Consider the following 6,658-nt stretch of genomic DNA (forward strand, 5'->3'; position numbering starts at 1 on the left):
TTGCTATATGAATTTTATATCTCTTTGGAGTTGACTCTATGGAGTTTCCCATTAAGATACTGTCTGACAGGGGCACCTGGGTGGTTCAGTTGGTTAAGCCTCTGCCTTTGGCTCAGGTCATGATCCCAGGGTCTTGGGATCAAGCCCTGCATCAGGCTCTCTGCTCCATGGGGAGCCTGCTTCCTCCTCTCTCTCTCTGCCTGCTTGTGATCTGTCTGTCAAATAAATAAATAAATAAAACCTTAAAAAAAAAAAGATACTGTCTGATAGAGAAACATAAGATGATGAACCCATGAAGGAAATCAAGAGTTAGCAGTGTTATTTTCTAGCATTATATAATACTTACCCACAGGTATGTGGTTTTTCTGCATTAATGACCACTGATGGTCAGAAGATGCTCGAGAACATTCTGAGAACATTCTACAGTCAAAGTTTTCCCTTTGAGTTGATTCTTACAAAGGAGAATCAAGTCATGCACCCCGAGAATAAATGCACAGGACTCAGGTTGGTCATTTATTTCTGCTTTATTCCATAAGACACAGCCAATGGTGATTTTGGAGGAGGTCTTCCATCATAGGTGATTGTGGCGATGATGGTTTACCACTTATTCTAGGTATAGAAGCTGGAGAAGGAGGAACAACTCCTCAGGGTAGAGATGGCGTGGGTAGAGATGGTGGTGGGCATGGCCCTCTATCTGCCTGTAAATGTGGTGGAAAAGCTCCTGAAATTTAAGGGCAACCTGAAGGACCATGCTTCTATAACATAAAGAATCCAATGTCTAAGTGCTGGCAATCAAATATGTAGCAAATAATTCATAACAGTAGACATTTGTTTTCTTACACATTCAAGGTGATAAAAGCATTTTATCATGCTTTTTGATACTTATTACCATTCAAGGACTTAACAGTATAAGGCTAAAGACTTCTATGGACATTTGACCAGCATTTTAAGCTCTACACAATGACTGCATCTGCTAACACTAATGCTAGAAGAGTTGGCACCCCCATCAAAAGCTCTGTGAAACAGTACCCCCAAATGATGCAAAATTAGGTTTCATGATGAGCAAATACAAAGAGGAATCAATCTCCACAGCTTGAGTCTGTTAGACTAGTTGGTTCGAATATGGATAATTAATATAAGGTCTCAAAATAGGGATGATCCCTATAAGGTCTTGATTTGTTCCCCTTGGGAGCCATTAGCTTTAAACAGTCTGTCCCACAGCTGTCTTCTAACAATGTCAGTTATAGCCATTTGCATAGTAATAAGCTTATCAGAGTTTTTACACCTATTATCTCTTTTGATCCTCATTATAACTTTGTACCATGTGTAGGGGAAGTTTCATTTCACTTCTTGTGGATGCAGAAACTGAGACTGTCAAGATTTAAGGGACTGAACAATGTTCGTGCCATTAGTGCAAAACATGATTAGGACTTGACTGCAGTTCCTCACACACCTAATTCAGCTCCCTTCTTTCCTTCCTCCCTTCCTTCCTTCCTTTCTTTTTTTCCTTTGTTTTTAAAGATTTATTTATTTATTTGAGGAACAGCAGAGGGAGAGAATCTCAAGCAGAGTCCCCACCAAGCGTGGAGCCCCATGCGGGACTTGATCTCGCAACCCATGAGATCACAACCTGAGCTGAAAACTAAGAGCTGGACGCTTAACTGACTGTGCCCCCCAGGAGCCCCCCAGCTCCCTTTCCATGAGGCTACCTCCTCATGAATGCATGTCATCTGTCATGAGCTGAGGATAAATCCTCAGGGGTGAAAAAAGAGAGAGTAACTGACTTCTCAGAGATGTGAAAAGGGAAAGAGGATCAGAAAAATAAATATTGTGGAAAATTATAAAATATTACAATGAAACAGAATGAATCTGGGGAAAAGGCTGCTAGATTGGGCCATTTGGAGTTCAGTGGCAACTTTCAACGTAAGTTTTTAGTAGAATGGCAAAAAGACAAATTTAAAAAACAATCAGCTAGTGAGCATTTCCTCTGTTAAGATGCAATCTTCAGGTTCTGGTTATTCCCTCCAAACATAAGCTGACCTGAAGACTGTTCTCAGCCAGCCAAGGAGTTCAGTGCAGTTTAAGACACTGGTGCCCGAGTCTCTTCTACATATGAATATGGTTCACTGTCTTAGGAAATCAAACCTGAAGAGTTATGTAGATGAAAATGTTAATTCGCTAGGAAGTCTGCTTCTGGTCCCATATTCCTTCCATCTAACAAAATAATTTCCTGCCATAGAACTCGCCATGACATGACACAGTATGGTCTAGTTTTGTTACCTGGGTTCCCTGTTGCCAGCATTCTGTTCCAGGTTGATTGATCTTTTTTTTCTTATTTTGCATCTTGGTTTAAACTTCTTTCCGGGCTCTGAATTCTTCATTTACCTGCAATGATCACCAGCATAAATGTACACTTAATCATATAGTGTCAAACACTATTATGTATGAAATACATTACAGCATTACATTTCAGATCCACAGTCATGATTATTTTCACGACAATTAAGGACTCATGTGGGGGTGTGGCTAGTATTGCTGGTGGTAGTGGGTGTAGTGGAAGGAATGAAGAAAAAGGTCTCCAACCAAAAGCAAACTAGCTCATTTTCACTTGTGGAAAGAGAAGTTCTGCATGATTTATCACGGACATCTTTACTGTTTTAATTGTTTTAGCCATCCTTACTTGAGTCCTGGAAAATGTCCCATAAGGTCTGATCCAAAACTTTTCCAGTCCATTTAAATTTCAAACCAACCTAAGAGCCTTCATGGGCAGATGACAGCCTTCCCAGAAGATCGGAGGACCTCCAGTGTGAGATCGTTTAACTTGGCTATTATCCATGTTAAGATTTCTCTGAATCCACACTCTCATCTCCCCTCCTTGAAGCTATCTTCTCCAAGTGGTTTTTTTCCCCCCTCCCATGCTTGGTGCCTATATAAGCACACTGTCCACAATTTCCTTTTTTATGTAAATGGCTCATTTGTATATTTTCAGAAAGGCGCTCAATCGTTCTGCTTGTAATTTAAATTGGTTTAACAGTGTGTAACCACACATAAAGTCAGAGTCACAGGGATGCCCTGTGGCTCAGCCTGTTGGGCATCTGCCTCTGGCCTGGGTCATGATCCCAGCCAGGGTCCAGGGATCAAGTACCACACTGGGCTTCTTGCTTGGCAGAGAGCCCACTTATCCCTATGCCTGTTGCTCCCCCTTCTTGTGCTCTTTCTCTGACAAATAAATAAAATCTGACAAATTTCTCTAAAAAATAAATAAAATTAAAAAATAAAAGTAAAATAAATTTTATTTATTTATTTGAGAGAGAGAACACGAGCAGAGGGAGTAGGAGAGGGAGAAGCAGGCAGGGAGCCTGATGCAGGGCTTGATCCCAGGACCCTTGAATCATGACCTGAGCCAAAGGCAGAAGCTTAACTGACTAAGCCACCTAGGTTCCCCTAAATAAAATCTTAAAAAAAAAAAAAATAGAATCACACAAATCTGAAACATGTAAACTGGGAGGGGCCTTATTAATTCACTAATCTTATTCTCTCCTGTTAATGAAGGAGAAATGAAAATCTGAGGAGAGTAAGTGACTTACTTGAAGCCACAGCCTTTAATAACAAAGCTGAGACTTCTTAGGACTTCCTGTAATTACTTTATCTTGCCACTTTAAATGACTCAGAACAAGAGAAGCCATGCAGGGAGCCACTGGAAGAACATATATACTTTCATTTTAATTTTAAACATTGGTGATGAGAATAAATCACCAAGCGCTGAAATTTAGTTTTCTTAAAATTATTTTTCAGTGCTGTTTTTAACACATGTGTTTTTAAAAGCTGTGACGGGGGTGCCTGGGTGGTTCAATGGGTTAAACTTTTGCCTTCAGCTCAGGTCATGATCTCACAGTCCTGGGATTAAGGCCTGCATGGCCCCGCCTGCTCAGTGGGGAGCCTGCTCCCCCCCACCCCCTGCAACATGTGATCTCTCTTTCTGTGTCAAATAAATAAATAAAATCTTTAAAAAAAAAAAAAAAAAAAGCTGTGATGGGAAGCCTGGGTGGCTCAGTGGGTTAACCTTCTGACTTTGGCTCAGGTCATGATCTCAGGGTCCTGGGATTGAGCTTTCCATTGGACTCTCTGCTCAACCAGAAGCCTGCTTCCCACTCTTTCTCTCCTCTTTCTCTCTCTTTCTCTCTCTGCTGCTCTGCCTACTTGTGATCTCTTTCTCTGTCAAAAAAAATAAATAAAATATTTTAAAGAATAAAAAGTGAAATAAAAAATAAGAGCTGTGACAGATAGGGGTGTCTGGCTGAGTCAGTAGACCATGTGACTCTTGGTCTCAGGGTTGTGAGTTTGTGCCCCACTTTGGGTATAGAGATTCCTGAAAAAAATCTTACAGAAAAGCTGTGAGAGTTCATCATCATTTGCTTCTTTCTTACGGTACCCGGTGACAATGCCAGCCCCAAATTAAGCTGATTCTAAGGCTCTCTTTTTATTTATTTATTTATTTTTAAAGATTTTTAAAAAAAATTTTTTTGTTTGACAGACAATGATCACAAGTAGACAGAGAGGCAGGCAGAGAGACAGGCAATGTCGAGTATATTTTTAAAAATTAAAAAAAAAATTTTTTTTTTTAAAAAGAACCTAACTATAGTTATGCTTTCATAACTAGATTTAGGAATCTAGATTTAAATAACATTAACATAGTAATCAACCTGGCATTTGTTCAGCAACAATTATATAAGTCATTCACATGGGAAGAAAAGGCAAATTCAAATTACAGCAAGTCTACATGAAATAGCACTATCACAATTTTTTAAAGATTTTATTTATTTATGTATTTATTCATTTAGAATGCAAGCAGGGGGAGAGATGGAGGGAGAGAGAATCTTAGGCATGGAGCTGGACGCAGGGCTTGATCTCAAGACCCCAAGAGCATGACCTGAGCCAAAATCAAGAGTCAGTTGCTTAACTGACTGAACCACCGGCACGTCCTAAAATTTTTAAATTAAATACTTCAAGGAAACCAAGTTAGGTCACTCCAAGCAGGGAAAGGAGGAGAGATAATACCATTTTGTTGTTATCCAGAAGAGTGACCTTAGAGACCATGGCAGAGAGAATGAGGTTTCTAGCTTGCAATTCTACAAAGAACCCCCTATTGAAAGGAAGTGAAACCTGAAGGAATGCAGTGCAGCTTTGCCACAAAACAGGGCACATACCACACATACAGCTGACACCCCAGGAGCGCCTGGTTCTGGTGAGTGGAGGACACTGCACTCTAGGGCACCGCAGGACCTCTACTTGGCAAGGCTATTACCTTCAAGATCAGGAAATGTCACGGATTTTCCTGATACATAGAAACAGACAAACTGAAGACACAGTATGTCCCAAATGAAAGAACAGGACAAAATCACGGCAAAAACGCTACATGAAATGGAATGAGAAATTCAGATACATAAAAGCTGAAGGGAGTTCATTACCATTAAGTATGTCCTGCAAGAAGTGCATGATGAACTCCTTTAGGTTGAAATAAAAGGGTTCTAGACTGGAACTCGAACCCACATGAAGATCTAAAGTTCTCCCATAAGGCTTTTCAGAAACCCCAAATCCTGGAAACAATTCGAATGTCTAGCAACAGGTGAATAGTAGGTAAATAAAATATATCCATACGAAGAAATACTCAATAATAAAAATGAATGAACCATTGATGAGGATACACAATGGATAAATCTTGAAAGTACTGTGCTGTGTAGAAGGAGCCAGAAACAAAAGGACTATTGATCTACGATTCCATGTATATGACTTAAAAAAAAAAAAAAGACAGAGCTGTATGGACAGAAATTAGATCAGCGGTTGCCAAGGTCAGGAAATAGAATGAGATCACAGACTACAAAGGAACCTGAGAAGACTTTCTGGAGTCACAGTAATATTCTACATGACTGAATACTTTTGTCAAAACTTGTATAATTCTGTACACGTTGAAAAGTGAATTTTACAATAGGTAAATTATACCTCAAAAGAAATGAAGGTATACGAAATGAAAGTTCATGCCAAGACCCACACACATAGGTACCTAGCTTTATTTATAATGGCCCAAAGCTAGAAATACTCCCACTGTCTATGAACATGTCTATACAATGGAACACCACTCACAATAACTATTCTGAGTTTCAAAGGCCAAGAAAAACAAGAGTGCACACTCTACGATTTCATTTATATAAAACTCCAGAAAATTTAAAATTTTGTATCATGGTATACAGATCAACGGCTTTTAGGCGATAGTAGGGACAGGGCTGTGTAAGGGGAGGATGACAGAGGGTAATTTCAGGGGACAGTGAATATGTTCCTTATGTTGATTTGGTGATGTTATTACATGAACATATATACCAAAATTTATTCAAATTTTTATTTAATTTATTATTTATAATTTCTAATCATAAAGCTTTGTATTAAAGCTTCGTATTTCATGGTTGGTAAGATTGTATCATATATTTCTTTTTTTTTTTTTTAAGATTTCATTTATTGGGGCACCTGGGTGGCTCAGTGGGTTAAAGCCTCTGCCTTCTGCTCAGGTTGTGATCCCAGGGTTCTGGGATTGAGCCTGGATGGGATTAGGCTCCCTGCTTCCTCCTCTCTCTCTGCCTGCCTCTGCCTGCTTGTGATCTCTGTC

General features: G+C 39.5%; 1 long non-coding RNA gene across 1 annotated transcript; it reads right to left on the reverse strand.

Moving 5' to 3' along the window:
- Window positions 1–505: 505 nt before the first annotated feature.
- Window positions 506–2,387, reverse strand: LOC309858473. The gene is made up of 2 exons (XR_014308212.1): window positions 2,281–2,387; window positions 506–698 (listed from the first exon to the last, which is right to left on the reverse strand). It is a non-coding gene; the product is annotated as an uncharacterized lncRNA (long non-coding RNA).
- Window positions 2,388–6,658: the final 4,271 nt, after the last annotated feature.

This window comes from Mustela nivalis (assembly GCF_964662115.1).
Source record: "Mustela nivalis genome assembly, contig: HAP1_SCAFFOLD_2556, whole genome shotgun sequence".
In the NCBI taxonomy this organism is placed as follows: domain Eukaryota; kingdom Metazoa; phylum Chordata; class Mammalia; order Carnivora; family Mustelidae; genus Mustela; species Mustela nivalis.